The following is a 22474-nucleotide window of genomic DNA, read 5'->3' on the forward strand; positions in this document are numbered from 1 at the left end:
TCTGAATATAATTGAAATCTTAAATGTTATTAAAATTATTAAATATTGTCTAAAACTTTTTACACATTTTATTGTGTTGTTTTAGTTAAATCGTTAGAAATTATGATTATTAAAATTAAACTCTATAAGTTATGAATTCATATTATTTTGAGAATCAGAATTAGATATTCGGTTAGACATATATATTTTATTTTTCACATCTAGAAATAAATATATTAATGGATTTAGTTGAAATTTACATTAAAATCATAATAACTTGAAATATTTAGATATGGTTATTAACAATTATTTTTTTATTTAAGGCATGAATATTGAAAAAATTATAAAATGGTCAATTATTCATTAAAATTCGGTTATTTATAAACTGGTGAAAGTCAAACTGTATAACATATTTTTGTAAATTTTATATAATTGGTGAGAATCTGAATTTGAATGGTTAAAATTGGTTTCTAAAATGTCATATTAAATGTGTATTTTTTAAAATGTAAAGTACGATAATATTAGAAAGTATAATAATGTTTTAAATTGCGTTGAAATTGAAGATTGGCAGTGATATTAAATTTCAAATGAATTAAAATGATTATAATATAATAAATGGACTTTGACCCAATAATACAAGATTGATTATATAAAAATAAAATAAATTACATAAATTGTGAAAAATACATGAATGATAACAAAAATATACATCAATATTAAACAAAAAATAAGAAATCGTATCAACAAATCCCCAATCCATGAAATTAACTATATCAAGTTGGAGACATAACCTGAAATGAGAAAATTAAATATTAATATTAATATTAATATCACAGTTAACTAAAATATTTGAAACATAAAAAAAGCTGTTAAAGGGGTAGGAGCTTACACTGTTGCAGAAATTTGAGTATGAGAAATATGAAAAACGATTATGTGAAGGGTTCGTATTATATAGCAGGACGTGAAGAATATACATTTTGGTAAACGTATTATGTATAGAAACTTTCTAAGCATAAGTTTGAATATAATTAAATTGGTTTATTGTAAATATTTTTTTTCCTAAAATAACCGATTAGTTATATTGAAAATGTATATTTAGAATTGTTTACTATATTTAAGGTTAATCAAATTCAGTTAACAAAGACAATAATAAGTTGCTTAATTTAAAAATAAAATAATAATAATAAGAATAATATATAAACATTAAACTCTCTCCTTAATTATCGTTTTTATAGTCAAACATTATAATATATTTGAATTTCAAATTAGTGAAAATAAAATATTAGTGTAAAATAAAGGATTAACATTTTTTAGAAACTTCTAGAATATATTATATTTGGAAAAATAAAAGATTGATCATAAAACAAAGTATATTTAGAATCTATGATTATATACTAATATATAATTTTATTTAATATTATATAAAAACATAAATTATTTCCTTAATTATAGTTTTTTTAGTCAAAACTTTAAATATAGTACGTAATAATTTGAATTTCAATTTCAAATTATAGTCAAAAGGTCAACTAATAATGGAATCAATTATCACAATTAATATTTGTATAAAATTCTATAATAAATTTTATTTTGAAGTAGAATATTATAATTTAATATGTATCTTAAAGATCAATATTATAATTTAGTTTAGTAAGTTTAGTATATTTATAAATTACTAAATGTTAATAAAAATTTAGTAATTTTATAATTAATATTTCAGGAATATTAAATTAAAAATTAAAGAACATAACCCAATAAAACATTAAACAGTACTGAAACAAAACTGGCCGGAAAAATATAAAAAATTGGATGGAATTTATGGTTCTTAATATTTAGTAAAGAAAAAATAAAAAATTGGACGAAAAATAACAAAAATTAGACAGAATTTTAGAACTGGAAAAACAAACAATAAAAAGTTGGGCCAATTTGAAAAATAACATATTTGTGTTATAACATTGATATTATGGAAGAATATAATTACAATTTATAACCGGATAATTTAAATGTGTCTTACCGGAAAAACGAAATAATGATATTTTCCATGGTTGAAGGTGATTTTTTATTTAGAACCTAGAAGAACAACATGTAAAACAAAAAAAACAGTGTAAGGCCCTGTTACCGGTGCCTCACATTTGGTGTTGGATTTACTCATAAACACAGTTCTAAATGTCAGAGTTAATTAAAACTTTACGCGGAATATAAAACTTACATAAAACATTACATAATTCATAACTTGTCTCAAAACATCCTTTGTCTTTCAACATTAAAGTATTAAAATTAAAACATCATGAGTCTTCAGATGCCAGACTCTTATCCTTCTGCCATGTGTCCATCTCAAACCAGCTACCTCAATCTGTTAACCTGCGTGCATACTAAAAGTCAGCTACGCTGAGTGAGTTCTAGTTAATCAAACATAATACAATACAAACACTTACCTTCAATCATGCATCCGAAGATACATAATAATTACTTTGCTAACTTACTTTCAATACATAATTTCATACGTATATTCATACTTTATTACTTTCATACTATATAGTTATTGTCCATTCTATCACATATATTATAGGGTTTGGTCCCTCTTTCCTTTCTCTATCTCAGATATTATTAGGGTCTGGTCCCTCTTTCCTTTCTCTATTTCAGATATTATTAGGGTCCGGTCCCTTTCTTGTCTATCTCAGATATTATTAGGGTCTGGTTCCTTTTTACTTCTCTATCTCAGATATTATAAAGGGTTTGGTCCCTCCTTCTCTATCTCAGATATTATTAGGGTCTGGTCCCTCTTTCTTCATCTTCGCACGTACCGTCTTTATATACCCATAACATACATACTTGCCTTAATCATTCATACATATTCATATGTTGTACGTATATCTATCATACACATTCATTTATCATAAACATACCTCCCTTGTAATATTCGAAGATCGTTCACGTACCGACAAGCTTTCATTCACATTCAAGATATACATACATAACATATAAACCATATAAGGCATACATTTACCAGTTAAGGTAAGTGTATTAACTATCACATCGAGTATGCACACAGCCCCGAAAACATAACAAGGAAATGGGGCTAGAAACTCACATGAATGCGGTTACGTTCACGGTTAATCGTAATCCCTTTCTTGAGCTGTGCACGGCTAACTGTATAATATTTAAATGTATCAATTAACTATTACTACTCATAATGTATTTCTATCTTTATATAACCCACAACGAACGGGGGTCCTGGGGCAGCGCCCCTGGCATCGGGGTTCTAGGGGCGGCAGCCCCTAGCAGGGTCCAAGGGGCAGAGCCCTGGCTGGGGTCGAGCTGCCAGGTCATCTTGGAAAAACTTTATTTACCTTAACTGCCTTAGCGTATTTTTCATTAGGATTTTAATTTATTTTCTAATTCGTTAACTCATTCCTCATCATGTAAGGCCCCGAACCCGGTAGCCCTACTTTAGCGTCGGATTTACTCATAAACACAGTTCTTCAAATCAGAGTTTATTAAAACTTTTCGCGGAATATAAAACATCAATCATTTGTTACAAAACATTAAATCTTTTCTTTGATACATAACACAAAACTTTATATTTAAAACATCTTTACTTCTTTCTTCAGATGCCAGCCGTTCAATCCATGCCGTGTGTCATCCTCATGCTAACTCTATAATCAGCTCACCTGCGTGCATACTAAAAGTCAGCTACGCTGAGTGAGTTCTAGTTAATCGAACGCCATACAATACATACACATACACACATATCCGTAGATACATACCCATACTTCACTAGTTACCCTTCTGTTCTACATACATACTTGCTACCATACATACATACATATCTACAATCACTAACCTCAGTCTACCGAGAGTACGTTCATAGTTCACCGTCTATACCTGTACTCAAGGTCGTGAACACGTACAAGGTTCGCAGTCCTTACCTATGTTCACCATTTATGGTACGTACAAGGATCGCGGTCCTTCCCTATACCATAGTACATCCACAACACGTACGAGGTTCGCAGTCCTTCCCTATGTTGCAACCTAATTCATAGCACGTACGAGGTTCGCAGTCCTCCCCTATGCTACAAAATCAGCACGTATAAGGTTCACAGTCCTTTCCTATGCTGAAATACATCCACAACACGTACAAGGTTCGCAGTCCTTCCCTATGTTGCAACCTAATTCATAGCACGTACGAGGTTCGCAGTCCTCCCCTATGCTACAAAATCAGCACGTATAAGGTTCACAGTCCTTTCCTATGCTGACGCCTATCTACATTACGTATAAGGTTCGCAGTCCTTATCTACGTTTACATATATCATCTACTTCACGTATAAGGCTCGCAGTCCTTAACTACGCCATTACCAGCCGAGTCTATGTCCGACAGAAGCTAGAGGGATTTGCCATCCTAACTTACTATGTCGAACGTAGAACTCACATGCCATTCGTGTACCTAAATACACATACTTACATTATAACATAAGAACACTCTAGGCATTCTTTACCTCATTCATTTAACAACCATACTCCTTGTCGTTACGTGCAATATCCGAAGATCGTTCACGTCCCGACAAGTATTCATTTGAAATATTCATACATCTTCGATATATAATATTCGTACCTTTAATTTTAACCTGACAGTACGCGCAATATCCGAAGATCGTTCGCGTACCGACAAACAATCATTCCTATCTATCACACATATCACATATGACATACACTTATCACTTAGGATAAATGTATTAACAACACATCGAGTATGCACACAGCCCCGAAAACATAACAAGGAATGGGGCTAGAAACTCACCTGAACACGGTTACGTTCACCGTTAATCGTAATCCCTTTCTTCGGCTGTGCACGGCTGACTGTATAACAAGTACACGTATCAAACAACTATCACTACTCATATCATCTTTCCAGTCTTAACTACTACCCACAACGAACGGGGGTCCGGGGGCAGCGCCCCTGGCAGCGGGGTCTAGGGGCGGCAGCCCCTAGCAGGGTCCAAGGGGCAGAGCCCCTGGTTGGGGTCGAGCTGCCAGGTCAGCTTGGAAAAATTTTATTTCCATTAACCGTCTTAACACATTTTTCATTAGATTTTTAATTTATTTTCTAATCGAACTTGACTTTAGGCGAAGTTAACCTTAGGCGAACTTAGCTTTAGGCGAAGTTACCAGCTAGGCGAACTTAGCTTTACAGCGAAGTTACCATCAGGCGAACTTGGCTTCAGGCGAAGTTACCAGTTAGGCGAACTTAACTTTACAGCGAAGTTGTCATCAGGCGAACTTGGCCGTAAGCGAAGTTACCATTAGGCGAACTTAGCTTGCAGGCGAAGTTCATCAGGCGAACTTAGCTTGCAGGCGAAGTTCATCGCGTTGAAGGCGAAGTTGCCCAGATGCAGGCGAAGTTGCCCAGATGAAGGCGAAGTTGCCCAGACAGCCGCTGTTTTAGTTTCTGATCGGCATTTTGAGCGATTTTAACACCCTTGCTATGGTTCAATATCACCCACTACGCTACCCGACCATTTTCGGTCACTTAAACACTAAAAAGCTTGGATCTTTAAACTTCAAAGATCAAGAATCATACCTTTTTGGGCTTGTTTGGATCTCCTTTAACTTGTTAACGCAACTAGTCGCCCTATCTCACTCTCGGATCAGTCCGATTCTTCCCTTGGCTCGGCCCGGTTCCGGCGAAGTTAGTGTATGTGTGTGTGGAGTGTGCTTGGATAAAGATAGAATGAAGATATTTTGGGGTGTTAGGGTATTTATATCCCTGAGATCCCATGGACCTAAGGCCCATTCTCATTTAACCCATCCTAATTAATCCAAGTCCACAACCCACATCCATTACCCAACACTATCCCGACCCATACCAACTCATATTCTATTATTTATTTCCTGATAACCCGGGTAAACTTTCTCTCTATTATTAAGTAACATAATTAATATTACTTGGAAATTTCGGGATGTTACACATCACGATTTAAGTCTGATTCGTAATCCGACTCGTTACCGAACTTAAGTTAAGCGAACTTAGGGTTCAGCGAACTTAAGGCTCGGCGAACTTAGAGTCCAGCGAACATAGGGTTCAGCGAACTTAAGGTTCAGCGAACTTACACATGGTGCGAACTTATCTACGGGCGAACTTATCTAGCGAAGTTATCAGCAGCATCGACGGGATTTCATTTTCGACCCGCTAATCATTTATGTTTCAATCATGCGAACCTTGAGGGGCCGTTAATCAATCCCGTAAACACTCTTAAGGTCATTTTCGGATAAGACTCGCTCGAAAACATATAAAGTTCGGACCTTTGTGACTAAAAATGTTTAATACTAGGTCTAAGGTTTATCTTTAAACGAGCCGCACCTATCGCAGGTCCTGTAAGTTCGTTTTAGCCTCAAGTTTACAACTTTACGTTTCATTTACACCCGATGCATTATTGTTCTAAGTTTCAAGGTTAAATGTTAATAAAAACGTAATCTTTAAGGTAAAAGACGTACCTTTAGTTCTCGTTTGGATTTCGTTAAACTTGGTTAACAACTCTAGATCTTGTATGTAGCTTGGGTGATAAAGATCTACTTGAACTAGCGTCCACTCGATCTCTAACTTCGCTCAAATCTTTCGGCCGTGTATGGTGTAGTGTATGTGTTTGTTTTTGAGTGTGTAGAGATTTATGAAAGATGGAAATGATAATTAGGGTTTTAGGATGGTTTATGGGGTGTTTATATCCCTTAAAGCCCATGGACCTAAGGCCCGTTACACTTTAATCCACCATAATTAATCCAAGTCCATGACATTTTCCCTGTTAGTATTAATTACTTATTTAGGCCCAATAACTAAACGCGACTTTATTTATTAAATATGAAAATTCAGGATGTTACAAGTCTTCCCTCCTTAAAGAGGTTTCGTCCCCGAAACCTAACTATTACTTAAACAAATTAGGGTAAAACTTGCGAATCTCATCCTCAATTTCCCAAGTAGCATCTGAACCCTTGCGGTGCTTCCATATCACTTTTACTAGAGTTATAACCTTGTGACGAAGCTGCTTCTCCTTGCGATCAACAATCTCTATCGGTTGCTCGATGTAGTTCAGCTGTTCATCAACCTCGATGTCCATTAATGGCATGTGAGACGTGTCATCAGCTAGACACTTCCTCAGATGAGAAACATGGAAAGTTGAATGAATTCCTTCTAACTCATCGGGTAGATCCAGCTTATAAGCTACTTCACCCACACGATCTACAATCTTAAATGGTCCAATGTACCTTGGACTCAACTTCCCCCTCTTTCTAAAGCGAATAATTCCTTTCCAAGGCGAGACCTTGAGCATCACATTGTCACCGACGTTAAACTCAATCGGTCGTCGCCGCTTGTCAGCATACGACTTCTGTCTATCTTGAGCGGCTTTCATTCTTGCTTTGATCTGATCAAACTTTGATGAGGTTTCTTGCACAACTTCTAAACTTACCATCTCTTTCTGACCAATCTCTCCCCAACATATCGGGGTTCTACATCGTCTACCGTAAAGCATCTCAAACGGTGGCATACCAATACTTGAATGGTAACTGTTGTTATAGGAGAACTCTGCCAGATGCAGATGATCATCCCAACTCCCACCAAAATCTAAAACACAAGCACGTAGCATATCCTCAAGGGTGTGGATCGTCCTCTCGGACTGTCCATCGGTTTGAGGATGATACGCCATACTAATGTTCAATCTCGTTCCCATAGCTTCATGGAACTTCTTCCAATACCTCGAAGTAAACCGTGTATCTCTATCAGACACGATGGATAACAGTACTCCATGTTTAGATACAACCTCTTTTATGAACAAGCTCGCTAACGTTTTTGACAAGATATCCTCTCGTATAGGCAGAAAGTGAGCACTCTTGGTCAAACGGTCCACAATCACTCAGATAGTGTCATGGTTCTTAGCTGTACGAGGTAGCTTAGTTATGAAATCCATGGTGATGTGTTCCCATTTCCACTCAGGAATCTCTAGCGGTTGCATCTTTCCATAAGGCTTTTGATGTTCGGCTTTGACTTGTAAACAAGTTAAGCACTTACTAACATAATCTACTACATCATTCTTCATTCCTGGCCACCAGTAATCTCTTTTCAAGTCTTGGTACATCTTTGTAGCTCCAGGATGGATTGAGTACCTTGACTTATGAGCTTCATCTAAGATTCGACTTCTAAGATCACCATGGCGTGGGATCCACGTACGGTCGAACCTAGTCTTAACTCCATGAGTGTTTTCCATCAACTCATCTTACTGGCCATAAATACTTTCTTTCTTTACTAACCCTTCATCTACTAACACCTCTGACTGCACCTTGATGATTTCTTCAAAAAGACTTGAGTTCATGATCAACTGGTATGACTTTACTGTTGCAAGGACCTCCTCATTCTTACAACTTAGCGCGTCAGCGACCACATTAGCGCTACCAGGATAGTACTTAATGTCGCAGTCATAATCCTTAATCAACTCTAACCATCTTCTCTGCCTCATGTTCAATTCTTTCTGCTCGAAGAAGTACTTTAAACTCTTATGATCTGTATAGATAGTACACTTAGTATCGTACAGATAATGCCTCCATATCTTAAGAGCATGCACTGCAGCTGCTAGTTCTAAATCATGTGTCGGATAAGTACTTCCGTGAACTTTCAACTGTCTAGACGCATAGGCTATTACCTTTCTTCATTGCATCAACACACAACCTAATCCTTAGTGCAAGGCATCAGCACAAACAACTAAATCCTCGTCACCATCGGGCAGAGCAAGGATTGGTGCTTGTGTGAGCCTTTTCTTTAACTCTTTAAAAAGCTTCTTCTTGGAACTTTCCCCAACTGAATACTACCGACTTTCGGGTCATATCGGTCAACGGTGCGGCTATCTTGGAGAAACCTTCGATGAATCTCCTATAGTAGCCAGCTAACCCTAGGAAGCTTCGTATATCATTCGGATTCTGTGGAGTCTTCCAATTTGTTATCGCTTCTATCTTAGCTGGGTCCACGGTAATCCTTTCAGGATTGATCACGTGACCTAGAAATTGCACTTCTCGTAACCAGAACGCGCATTTCGAAAACTTAGTGTACAACTTCTCTTTCTTCAGAGTTTCCAATACCTCTTTCAGATGCTCAGCATGATCAGTCTCGCTCTATGAATAAATCAATATATCATCGATTAAGACGATGACTGACTTATCCAACATTGGCCGACACACCCTATTCATCATGTCCATAAATGTTGCGGGAGCATTCGTTAGGCCGAATGACATTACGAGGAACTTGTAGTGTCCATACCGCGTCCGAAACGCCGTCTTAGGGATGTCTGCCTCATTTACCTTCAGTTGATGATAGCCTGATCTAAGATCTATTCGTGAGAACCAACTTGAACCTTGCTGTTGGTCGAACAGATCATCAATCCTTGGCAAAGGATATCTATTCATTACCGTAAGCTTATTCAACTCACGATAGTCTATGCACATTCTCATACTTCCATCCTTCTTCTTCACGAATAACACTGGTGCGCCCCACGGGGAAACACTTGGTCTAATAAAACCTTTGTCGAGGAGTTCTTGCAGTTGGGACATCAATTCCTTCATCTCGGACGGTGTTAGACGGTAAGGCGCTTTCGCGACGGGTTGGGCTCCCGGTACTAAGTCTATCTGGAATTCTATCTCTCGCTCCGGCGGCAACACCGGAAGATCTTCAGGAAATACTTCTGGGTAGTCGCGCACAATTGGAACATCTTTCATTTCTTTTGTCTCGGTCGTAACGTTGACAACATACGCCAAGTAGGCACTACACCATCGCCTTAACAAACCCTCGGCTTTTATCATCGAAATGAAATTAAGCCCAGAACTTTCCTTATCACCATAAACCGTCACCTCACTACCATCCAAGGACTTCAACCTTATCATCCTGCTCTTACACACTATCTGAGCTTCGTACTCAGACAGCCAATCCATTCCCAAAACCGCATCGAACCCTCCTAAGGTCATAACGTACAAGGTAACAGGGAACTCATGTCCCTCTAACTCTATCTTACAATCCTTAACCATTTTCATTATTTTAACCGAGGTGTCACTAGCAGTTTCTACTATAAAGGTTTCAGACACTCAGCAACATTTCATTTTAGCTATTTTACTAAATGGCGGGGCTACGAAACTTTTGTTCACACCTGAATCAAACAATACCGAAGCGGATATACCGTTTACTAGAAACGTACCTGTGACAACATCTGGAATCTGCTTGGCTTGTTCCTGAGTCAGCATGTAGGCTCTAGTCCTTGGCCTAGCTTGATACGCATCCTTCTTCCCACTACCTCCAGATTCACCCTCGGTGCATTCTCTAGCAAAGTGGCCCGGCTTACCACACTTATAACATGCGGACTTGGCGGTACAATCTGGGGCATAATGTCCCACTTTTCCACACTTATAACAGGCATTCGACCCTAGCATGCACTCTCCTCCATGATTCTTACCACACTTATAACACACGTCAGATCCTTTACCCCACTTGCACTCACCATCGTGCATTTTACCACACGTCTTACACGACTTCTTATCCCACACTTTCTACTTCTTATCCTTGGAGTTCCACAACTGAGTACCAGGTCGTTTGACATTGACCCAATTCTTATCCTTCTTCTCTTCTTCCACCACAATATCATCCGCAGCCAGGTCTGCGAAAATCATCTCTGCGAGCTCGACCGCAGAGTCAAAGGTAGCAGGTTTACTTGTCCTGACTAGCATGCGGATTTTCTGTGGCAATCCCCTCACATAACACTCGATCCTCTTAGCCTCAGTGTTGACCATATCGGGTACCAACCTAGACATTCGGTTGAACTCGGTGGTATACTCGCGATGTGTCATCATTCCAGCTTTCAGGTTTAGAAACTTCATCTCCGCCCTCTCAAACTCGGCATCAGCACAGAACTTCTTCATCACTAACTTCTTCAGATCCTCCCACTTCATGGCCTTAATCTTGTCCCGAGTCTTTCTCTGTTCCACACTTTTCCACTAATACATAGCTTCATCCTCGAATGATTGAGTAGCATAACCTACCCCTTGGTCAGGACGGCACTCGCTAATGCGGATAATTTTATCCATGACGGTTATCCACTGAAGAGTAGCGATCGCATCTCCCAAACCAGTCAGCTTCGGCGGGTCGCATCCCTTGAAGGACTTATAGTTGCAACCGCCTCGGCCCCTCTTCCTATCATCAACTTTCACAGACCTTACTTCACTCGAAGCCTCCCTTTCTTCTTCATCATCTTTCCTACCGCCTCCTCCCGCTCCATCAGCAGTTTTTTCACGGTCTCCAGCAGACCTCTCCGGGTTCATGTTCTTTACAGCAGTGGCTACTGCTTGGACAATAGCTGCTTGGATTATGGGATCCAACTGAACCCCTTCATTGTTGTTAAGGTTTCCTCCAGCGGCGCTTCCTTCCTCTTCGGTGTTGGAAGCTGTTTCTACCGAAGGTTGTTGTGCACGACGAGGCCTGCCACGACGTCTAGTGGGGCCCTCAGTTCTCGCAATTACTCCAGCTCCTACATCGCCTCCCATTCCAGCCATCGTATACTAAAAAGGGAAAACACAAACGTCATCACTCAAGGAACTATTTAGTACAAGGATAGTAAGGCTAACAGGTAATAACAGTGGCCAGCTGTGATTAGCTGATCACATTACTTTTCGTGTCCTATACACTTCCCTTATGAGTCTATTTGTGCTGGTTCTACTTTAAACAGTTAGTCAATCAAAGCAATCAATTAATCCTATCCCTATCGTTCATATATCCTTTCTTTATCATTTAACATACATCATTTAATTATGCATCTTACCTTTGCTGAGCTTGCTTGAGCGACACATAGCTATCTTGAACTGGCATCTTCTTTCTTTTCTTACTTAAATCCCATTCTGTATTCGATTCTAAACATATATGATGCTTAAATCTCTCGAACTTTGCTCTGATACCAACTTGTAAGGCCCCGTTACCGGTGCCTCACATTTGGTGTTGGATTTACTCATAAACACAGTTCTAAATATCAGAGTTAATTAAAACTTTACGCGAAATATAAAACTTTCATAAAACATTACATAATTCATAACATGTCTCAAAACATCCTTTCTCTTTCAACATTAAAGTATTAAAATTAAAACATCATCAGTCTTCAGATGCCAGACTCTTATCCTTCTGCCAAGTGTCTATCTCAAACCAGCTGCCTCAGTCTGTTAACCTGCGTGCATACTAAAAGTCAGCTACGCTGAGTGAGTTCTAGTTAATCAAACATAATACAATACATACACTTACCTTCAATCATGCATCCGAAGATACATAATAATTACTTTGCTAACTTACTTTCATTACATAATTTCATACGTATATTCATACTTTATTACTTTCATACTATATAGTTACTGTCCATTCTATCTCAGATATTACTAGGGTCTGGTCCCTCTTTCCTCTGTCTATCTCAGATATTATTAGGGTCTGGTCCCTTTCTTGTCTATCTCAGATATTATTAGGGTCTGGTCCCTTTTTACTTCGCTATCTCAGATATTATAAAGGGTCTGGTCCCTCCTTCTCTATCTCAGATATTATTAGGGTCTGGTCCCTCTTTCTTCATCTTCGCACATACCGTCTTTACATACCCAAAACATACATACTTGCCTTAATCATTCATACATATTCATATATTGTACGTATATCTATCATACACATTCATTTAACATAAACTTACCTCCCTTGTTGACACGTGCAATATCCGAATATCGTTCACGTACTGACAAGCTTTCATTCACATTCAAGATATACATACATAACATATAAACCATATAAGGCATACACTTACCTGTTAAGGTAAGTGTATTAACTATCACATCAAGTATGCACACAGCCCCGAAAACATAATAAGGAAATGGGGCTAGAAACTCACCTGAATGCGGTTACGTTCACCGTTAATCGTAATCCCTTTCTTGAGTTGTGCACGGCTAAATGTATAATATTTACATGTATCAATTAACTGATACTACTCATAACGTATTTCTATCTTTATATAACCCACAACGAACGGGGGTCCGGAGGCAGCACACCTGGCATCGGGGTTCTAGGGGCGGCAGCCCCTAGCAGGGTCCAAGGGGCAGAGCCCCTGGCTGGAGTTGAGCTGCCAGGTCAGCTTGGAAAAACTTTATTTACCTTAACTGCCTTAGCGTATTTTTCACTAGGATTTTAATTTATTTTCTAATTCGTTAACTCATTCCTCATCACGATTTAAGTCTGATTCGTAAGCCGACTCGTTACCGAACTTAACTTAAGCTAACTTAGGGTTCAGCGAACTTTAGGCTCGGCGAACTTAGAGTCCAGCGAACTTAAGGTTCAGCGAACTTACACATGGTGTGAACTTATCTACGGGCGAACTTATCTAGCGAAGTTATCCGCAGCATCGACGTGATTTCATTTTCGACCCGCTAATCATTTCTGTTTCAATCATGCGAACCTTGAGGGGTCGTTAATAAATCCCGTAAACACTCCTAAGGTCATTTTCGGATAAGACTCGCTCGAAAACATATAAAGTTCGGACCTTTATGATTAAAACGTTTAATACTAGGTCTAAGGTTTATCTTTAAACGAGCCGCACCTATCGCAGGTCCTGTAAGTTCGTTTTAAGCCTCAAGTTTACAACTTTACGTTTCATTTACACCCGATCCGTTCTCGTTCTAAGTTTCAAGGTTAAATTTTAATAAAAACGTAATCTTTAAGGTAAAAGACGTACCTTTAGTGCTCGTTTGGATTTCGTTAAACTTGGTTAACAACTCTAGATCTTGTATGTAGCTTGGGTGATAAAGATCTACTTGAACTAGCGTCCACTCGATCTCTAACTTCGCTCAAATCTCTCGGCCGTGTATGGTGTAGTGTATGTGTGTGTTTTTGAGTGTGCAGAGATTTATGAAAGATGGAAATGATAGTTAGGGTTTTTGGATGGTTTAAGGGGTATTTATATCCCTTAAAGCCCATGGACCTAAGGCCCGTTACCCTTTAATCCACCATAATTAATCCAAGTCCAAGACATTATCCTTGTTAGTATTAATTACTTATTTAGGCCCAATAACTAAACACGACTTTATTTTATTAAATATGAAAATTCAGGATGTTACAAACAGGAAAGAAAAATATAAAACAACCATTGTTATAGGTATAACAAATAACCAGAAAAACTTAACGGAAAAACTTACCGGAAAACTTAAACGGAAAAACTTACCGGAAAAACGTAAATACGTCCACATATTAGCTTCATCGCCGTTTTTGATTTACTATCTAAATTGATTTTAATAAAATCAGTTAATAATGAAAATAAAGATAAAAATGTTAGAGGAAACAATAACCGGAAGAAAATATAATGTTGCCGTAAATATATATATCAACAATCGGAATTTTTTTATCAAATACAAACTTACAGGAAAACAATTAATACAAATCTAGATCTAGATTAGTCGGAATATTTGAGAGGAAAGAAAAATATAAAACTTCAAGTAAATATAAAACAACCATTGTTATAGGTATAACACATAATCGGAAAAACTTAACAAAAAAACTTACCGGAAAAACGTAAATACGTCCACCTATTAGCTTCATCACCGTTTTTGATTTACAACCTAAACTGATTTTAATAAAATTAGTTGACAATGAATATAAAGATAAAAATGTTAGATGAAACAATAACCGGAAGAAAATATATATTTTTTCCGGAAATACATATATCAACAATCGGAAGTTTATTATAAAATATAAACTTACCGGAAAACGATTAATACAAATCTAGATCTAGAGTAGCCGGAATATATTAAAGGGTGAAAAGAGATCCGGCTAATAGAGAAAGGGAGAAAAATATGTTTATGGTGAAAAATTATTAATTATTAACTCAAATATACCTAGGATTTATTTCCATTTTTGAGTTAATTTCCATTGTCCACTTCCAATACAATGTGATTTTTAATATATATGATATATTTTTCATTCTTAAAGACATCAAGATAGCTTAGTTGGATGGTTTGTGTGATATGTATTAAGACTTTCATCTTGCTCAAAGCTCAGGTTTGAATCCTAGTCCATGCAATTACTTTTTGATTTATTAAAAAAAGTTTGATAAGATTTATCGCAATTTACGGTCACTGATTAAAAATTTATGACAATGACATCTTTCTCCATCATTGTTGAAGATCCTAAATTCCGTTTTAAGATATATCTTTTACTTTATGCTAAATGGTAATTAGATTTTATTAGTAGATAATATCATATGAATGCTAACGCTGTCTTACCATTTACATTTTTTATTGTAAATGTTGCCTTTCGTATGTATGACTGCAAACATTAGTGTTTGGTCATGTTAGTTTTATTGTCTCCACTAGACAGTTATGTTTTTGTAGTGTTTTATGAAAAAGATTATGATGTTTATGTTTACTTTACGTTTCCTTGATATGGCTTGAAGTTATTGTAATTATGATGATTTTTATTAATTTCATAGTTGTAGAAAATAAATGTATAAAACATTATAAAAGACATGCACTAAAATTTTAAATACAACAAGCACAATTTCTCACATATATAACTTTTATTATACAAAATAGATTATTCAACCCAAACACACTGAAGTTGACCTTATTAGACACTCGTACTTGGTAATAAAGAAGAATAGACAAGAGTCCAAGAACAAAAATATACAATACATATACATATCAAATATGTAAGGAGGGTTTCATTTCATAGATGCACAAGGTTCAAGTATTGGAAGCTTCAAGGGCACTTTCTTTTCCCACCATGGGTAGTCATGTTGTAGTAACAAGGACAAACCTTTTGGTTGCCTGAAGTCCCTGGAGGCACGCAACTGCAACGGGCACAACATGTCCCACATGCCCTGTGGCACAAGTTTGGCCGTGATGATAGCCTACACCTTGCCTTACATGCTGAACCGCAATCTGAATCCAATTTTATAAATACATTTGGCTATAAAGCCTTAATTATTTATGTAATAAAGAAAAATATCAAACACTATTTCATGTACCTATTTTGGAAGCACCTATACTCTTCTCATCAAGTTCATTCACCTGTGACATAAATAGTCCAAAGTATAAGAACATGTATATATATAAGGGGTATTTGTTAGTGCATTATTTTATGTTTGTTTTATTCTGTATAGGTAGTTTGGTCTTTAGTACATTGTATAGGGGCTTTTATGTAATTTAAAATATGTGTTGTACCTCATATGCCTAGCTTGATGGCGTATATGCATCCATGCACATAAACCATACGCATGAGTAGTCATGCGCATAGGCTTATATACATGACATTAAGTTATGTGATTTTGATTTGATTAGTTAAGAGAGAAATTGAGAACGAAATTTTTGATTCTCATTAATCATCAGTACAAAGAAAGGAAAACTATTAATAGATGGAAGAAACAAGTGAACTAACTATCTATTTAACAAGAACAATTAGTCCAAACAGTAAGTTAAATTTTTTCTTCCATCTATTAATACTTTTACTTTCTTTGTAGTGGTGGTTATTGAGAATCAAAGATTTCCTTCTAAATTTCTCTCTTAGATGATCAACTCAACACGTGTATGGCATAGCATTTGACCTATTCTCTCAATTGCATACTGTTACCATGCCAAAATCACTCTAGAACACACACTAAATTATGCTAAGTCAATTAAATATTCAACTGATAGCAAATCAAATACACCCGATTAGTGTTTCTGCCATTAACCGAGAACCTAATATCCAGAGACTAGATCAATTAGTGGTTTCTCAGTATTTTATGAAATCCCTAAATATAAAAGTCTTTAGAAACCATTTGCTTCACTAGTTAAATTATGTTTTAGTTGAATACTCTCTATATTTGAAACTATAATCTGTGAATGAATTTATACATTTACAAGTGAATAAACTGTTTTATAGAGATTTCTGAATATATAATTTAGTAGTTCTCATTTGAACTCATCACACATGTATACACACACATACGTGCTCACAAATATGTATGTATCACACATGTGTGCTTATATATAAATTCACGTACAATAAAGAACCAAGTACAAATAGAAAACCAAACAAGTATTTTTACATGAAGTTGGAAACATATAAAGAGATTATTATGTGTGTTCAAGTAATCACTTATGTCTAACGATTTGAGCAATAATCATAAGTGTTTATATGGCTTTTATAATAATCTGCTTGCAACTAAATCAACAAGACCGTGTAATTCAACCAATAGTTTATGTTTTTTTATTTTTTTCAAGACGACTAAAAAAGAGTTTAAGAATACCATTTCATGTGCTTGAGCAAGAAGCAGCATAGAAAGAAGAAAAAGAGGAACAAAAGGCTTGGAGATGGCCATAGCTTACAAAGTAGGTAGACTTCGCTGCTTTGTGTTTACTTTGGTGTGTGGAGAGTGGAGACAACCTTCCTATTTATACACAAAGTAAGATATATAGCCAATCACAAATTTAGATATCATTTATTTAATAAACAATAAGGTTCTAGTAAGAGGCATTAAAGTTGAACCATATCTGGTTTGGCCCTTGACATAATTATCCTTCAAAACTTATTTCATAATTTATGTCTTTAAAAATAACAAATACATGTAAAAATTTATAATGTATACTTTTATAATTTAGTCATAAAAAAATCTAGAAAATATATACAAATTGTTCACCAAGGGTGTTTAGTGGAGGAAGTCTCCTTAACGGTTCCAGTTTTTATTCTATCCATCGAACAAAAGATATATGAATTCCAAGTCTATTTTAACTCTAGTCAATGAATAAAAAAAGTAAGTAAAATTAATTACGACCTTAACTTAACGGTAATTTTTATATGAGTCAAATAAGCTAGTTGGTTGGTAATTGTATGATTGAAGAACGCAATGTAAAGAACTTTTATTTAAAATAAAATATTAAAATGTATAGAAATTAAAACTTTAGCTATATATTAAACATGTATATTAAATAGTATTAAAACTAATTATTATGGTTAGGTTGGAAGCCACATATCATGTGTTTGATCACTTGCTTTTACGTTGGATTGGAATCCTTGTATTAAACCATGCTGGTATAAGCTGGATATATGCTTTTTTGGTTTTCAAACATTTGACAAGTTGACAAGTACTAAGGCTATTCCCTTTCCTTTCTTCATACCCGTTCGTATTGTGTGGTACCATATACTGGTAATAATATTAATATTAATAATTATAATAAAAATAGTTATAATACCAGTAATAATAGAAATCATAGTAATATCAATGATAATAATAATAATAATAAATAAATGTACACGATTGAGCATTAAAATAAACCGACCCGGGGGATGGAGGGTTGGGACTTTCTTGGTCTTTTCTATGCTTCGTCCTTTGCCTTTGTGTGTATATATGTGTGTTAATAATACGGAGTAATAAATAAATGTACACGATTGAGCATAAAAAAACCGACACGGGGGATAGAGGGTTGGGACTCCCTTGGTCTTTTCTATGCTTCGTCCTTTGCCTTTGTGTGTATATTATATATGTATGTATATATAGGTGATTTCTTTTGAGAGCCATTTAATATTTGAGAACTTGAAAACTATTATAGTCTAGAGCTAACCATATCATATATTCATTAAAATAATAAAAGTTTAATAAAGTCTTTTATATATCTTATTTACTCTCCAAATTAATCTAATACCATCTCGTATACTTCATTACTCCCCCAACCTCTTTTACATATATCATATTTTTTTAATGACAAATGATCTCACGTGTGAACCTACATTTTCAAGGTCATGCTAAGGTTGACTTCCCGACTGAGAGCGTAACAACCCCCCCCCCTCCAAATGTGCGAGTCATATTGTCTCTCATAATTAAATCTTTATATTTAGCCAAAATTAAATATATCTAACTATTCTAATAAAGTAAAATAGTTGTAGACACATGTCGATTTTTGGTTAATCATCACAATCCCCCCCCCCCTCCCAAAAAAAACTAATATATATCATAGAGAAATTATCATTCACTTTTCTTTTACCCTCCATTTATGTTATATATATAACATGATTACATTATTCATTTTTCTTTAAACTCTTTTTATATTATATCTATACACTTTATAAAAATAAATATTTACGTATTATACTACTATACATTGTTATAATATATTTCACAACATAATTGGTGAAATTCAAAAATCAACAACAAAACGTGTTTGTTAATATTGAAAATAATATAATTTTAAATGCTATTACTAACATATTATACTATGTATATTATTTAAAATTGTAAATTAAAAAAAAAACAAAAAAAAAACTCGAATATGCTTCCAATTTACAAAGTAATTTTTTTTAATTATTAAATTATAAATATATGCTTAAAAGTTGATCAATTTTAAAAAAAAAATCATTTATCTATTGGTTTTTTTATACATTTTCGTATAAATTTTTTAATTATAAATATATGATTTAAATTTATCTATTTATTTTTTCGGCTAATTCAGTAAACTATACATATATGTGTTCAATTGTAAGGATAGTAATCACTTTCAAATATAATAAAGTTTATTATATTTAGTTTCTTGAGTTATTTTTATCAAGGATGGGTTCGGGTTTTTTTATGTAACTTTAATTTGATTGTTACGTATTGTTTGTTACTGTCACATCCCGACCAAAAGCGGTGGAATATCCCCGGGTGCAACGGATTGCCCATGAATACAAGACACTATTAAAGTGACATTATTTAAACAACTCATTAATTTCATTTAATTACAAAAGTAATACATCAAAATATAAGAATTTAATTGTTCATTCTTCTAATAACTTAAATGGTCTCAAAATAAAATAGCATCTTCAAACTCCAATCAATCAATAATCAAACCTGTAACAATGCATAAAATAATATTTGTCAACACGTATGTTGGTGAGGAGTTTCATAATTTTTGAGTATATATAATATGAGCCAAAATTTACAAACGTATATGGGACTATAAATAAAAGCAACAATTGCGGTATATAAATCATAAATAAATGAGGATCATTTCTAATCAGTAACAACCGACATACTCGGATAATGAGGCCATATTCTACTAGCACAAGGCTAAAGTAGTTAGGGGTGCGTATGATCATACTTATTGAGGCTCCACAACAACATAAAAATAAACACTCGTGCACGTAAAGCATATGAAACATATAACACACAATAGAGCAAGTATTCTAAGTATCATACACCCTAGAGTTTGTGGTTTGAGAATAGAGTGTTATAAATCATTCTTGTTTTGAATAAGTATGCATGTTACCCCCAAAGTATAAAAAAAACGGGGGATGAAATGTACACACATAAAATAAGTAACTTAAAGGATAGTTTGCGATAAAATGGGGGGAATGGTAAGTTCAATGGGCAAAACCTAGATTAAAAAGGTCTTGAGTTAGTAAATGGTTTTGAAAGCTTCAAAGTAAAATAACTTGACAAGTAACATAAATAATTAAAGTTGGAAGACTAAAATATAAATACATAAGGTATTAAAGTAATGGTTTTAGAAAAGTAAGTTTACTCGAATTCGGGTCTTGATATTCTATTCATTAGTTTTTACTTAATCTTTGTTAAGTAAATATTTGGGTATAATTGCAATATTGCAAAGTTAAATAGATACCAAAAACGAGATTTTGCGAGTGTTCGGATTTGTCGGTTCGGGTCTTGATAATTGGTCAAGCTCGAAGCCGAGATTCCAAAAATGTTATGAGATAACTCAATGAAATCAAAAGAAGCTTACAAGTGTGTAGTTCTATTAAGAAGAACCTCGACGTCCATTAAATGAGTGTTTGGTTTTGTCGGTCCAAACTTGTTATAAGATCAAGTTAGATCCAACATACCAAGTGTTTTGAGAAAACAATTAAAATTAGTTTATAATATAGTTTTTGAGAAAATATGAGATTCGGTGGCCCAAACACACTAGTGTGTCTTAAGCGAGTGAAATTGGTTTAGTTCGGTCTTGGTTCGGTCCTTGGCTCAGAATAAGACCGAGGATGGTTGCCACATACCCAATCCCATAGAACTTGACTGAAATAACTTAGAAATGATAATATTCAAGTTTACATACAACATGTTAAAATAAAGTGTTTGAACAAGAATTCTGTTTCGGTTCGGTCCTTGACTCGGAATAAAACCGAGGATGGTTGCCACATACCCAACACCATAGAACTCATTAAAATAAACTTAAAAATAATAATACTCAAGTCCTACATACAATATGCTAACAATAAAGTATTAAAACAGAAGTTCGGTTTTGGTTCGGCTCTTGACTCGGATAAAACCAAGAATGGTGGCCACATACCCAATACCATTGAACTATTAAAAATGATTTGGAAACTAAAAGTAAGTAAGGACTAAACAATATAAATAAACATAAACAAAATTAAAGCATAAATTTAAGTGTTTATCAAGGACTATAATAGTCCTCCATGAAGACTTGTCTTGTAGCACGACACTTCAACCGACCGTGATGCGAGAAGTGAAAGCCGAAGGAAACAATGGGTGTATATTATATATATGTTGCAACATCAGATTTTAATTACCAAGAATTAGTTAGAAATAAAGATTAGTATTAGCTTGACCTTGAGAAGTCAAATTATCAAGAACTTGAAGAAATAATAGTTAGATCTAGATTGGGAAGAGTTTGAGGAGAAAGAGCAACAAAAATGGGTGAATTTGACTTGTGTTTATAGTGGGAAAAGCAAGGGTTGCCCATAAGGGTTATCCATTATTTTAAAACAACCCTTTAGCTTTGGTTGTTTGGTGATTTGGGTCCCTGAAGTTTGTTTTTAATAATAAAATGGTGTTTTCTTGATCCGACAATTGTGAAACATAAATGAAACATAAAACCCAATATTTTATTAATAACGAAGGATCATAAAGACAAAATGGGTCGGGTTTCCAATATAAAAACAAATACAAGTTAAACCGAAAATGACGAATGCCACAGTTACAAATAAACTACATTAGGCTCAAATTTGTTACGGGTGAAAAATGGGCAATCTGAATATTTTTAAAATTTTGAGAATGCAAATAGATTTATCGTAAAACTTGTTACAGGTTCAAAATTTTGACATAAAAGTGTAAAACAAATGAAAGTTATAATTTTAAATGTGATTGAGTTTCAAATTTATTTTTAAGGCTATTTTTGGATATAATCCAAAGATTCAGGATTTTACGCATTGGGTATTTTTCTCATGACTATTAAAAGTTAAGAAAAAAGACAAACACTTCCAACATGCCACCTTCAGGCCTATCAATGTTTCTAATTTTTATAAAATTAGATGCAATTGTGTCAGCATTAACTTTTCATTGGATAGTGATAAGAATGTTGTATGTGAAGTATGTCGTACAAAATTATGCTCAAGTGAAGCAAAACATTCACAAAACTGAACGGGTTAACCTATTATTATTTTTTGTCAATTGGCAAAGTCGAGAAGCCCCTAAAACTT

At 34.9% G+C, this 22474-nt stretch overlaps 2 long non-coding RNA genes across 2 annotated transcripts in view; both read left to right on the forward strand.

Annotated features, from left to right (window-relative positions):
* LOC143605852 (uncharacterized) overlaps positions 1 to 22474 on the forward strand; it is a 212782-nt gene that overhangs the window by 81046 nt on the left and 109262 nt on the right. The window lies entirely within an intron of this gene.
* Positions 1866 to 14645, forward strand: LOC143601713 (uncharacterized). The gene is made up of 3 exons (XR_013147755.1): positions 1866 to 2078; positions 14137 to 14168; positions 14533 to 14645. It is a non-coding gene; the product is annotated as an uncharacterized LOC143601713 (long non-coding RNA).

Source organism: Bidens hawaiensis, unplaced genomic scaffold, assembly GCF_021521415.1.
Source record: "Bidens hawaiensis isolate Kalapana, Puna unplaced genomic scaffold, B.hawaiensis_p1.1 tig00000001_1, whole genome shotgun sequence".
In the NCBI taxonomy this organism is placed as follows: domain Eukaryota; kingdom Viridiplantae; phylum Streptophyta; class Magnoliopsida; order Asterales; family Asteraceae; genus Bidens; species Bidens hawaiensis.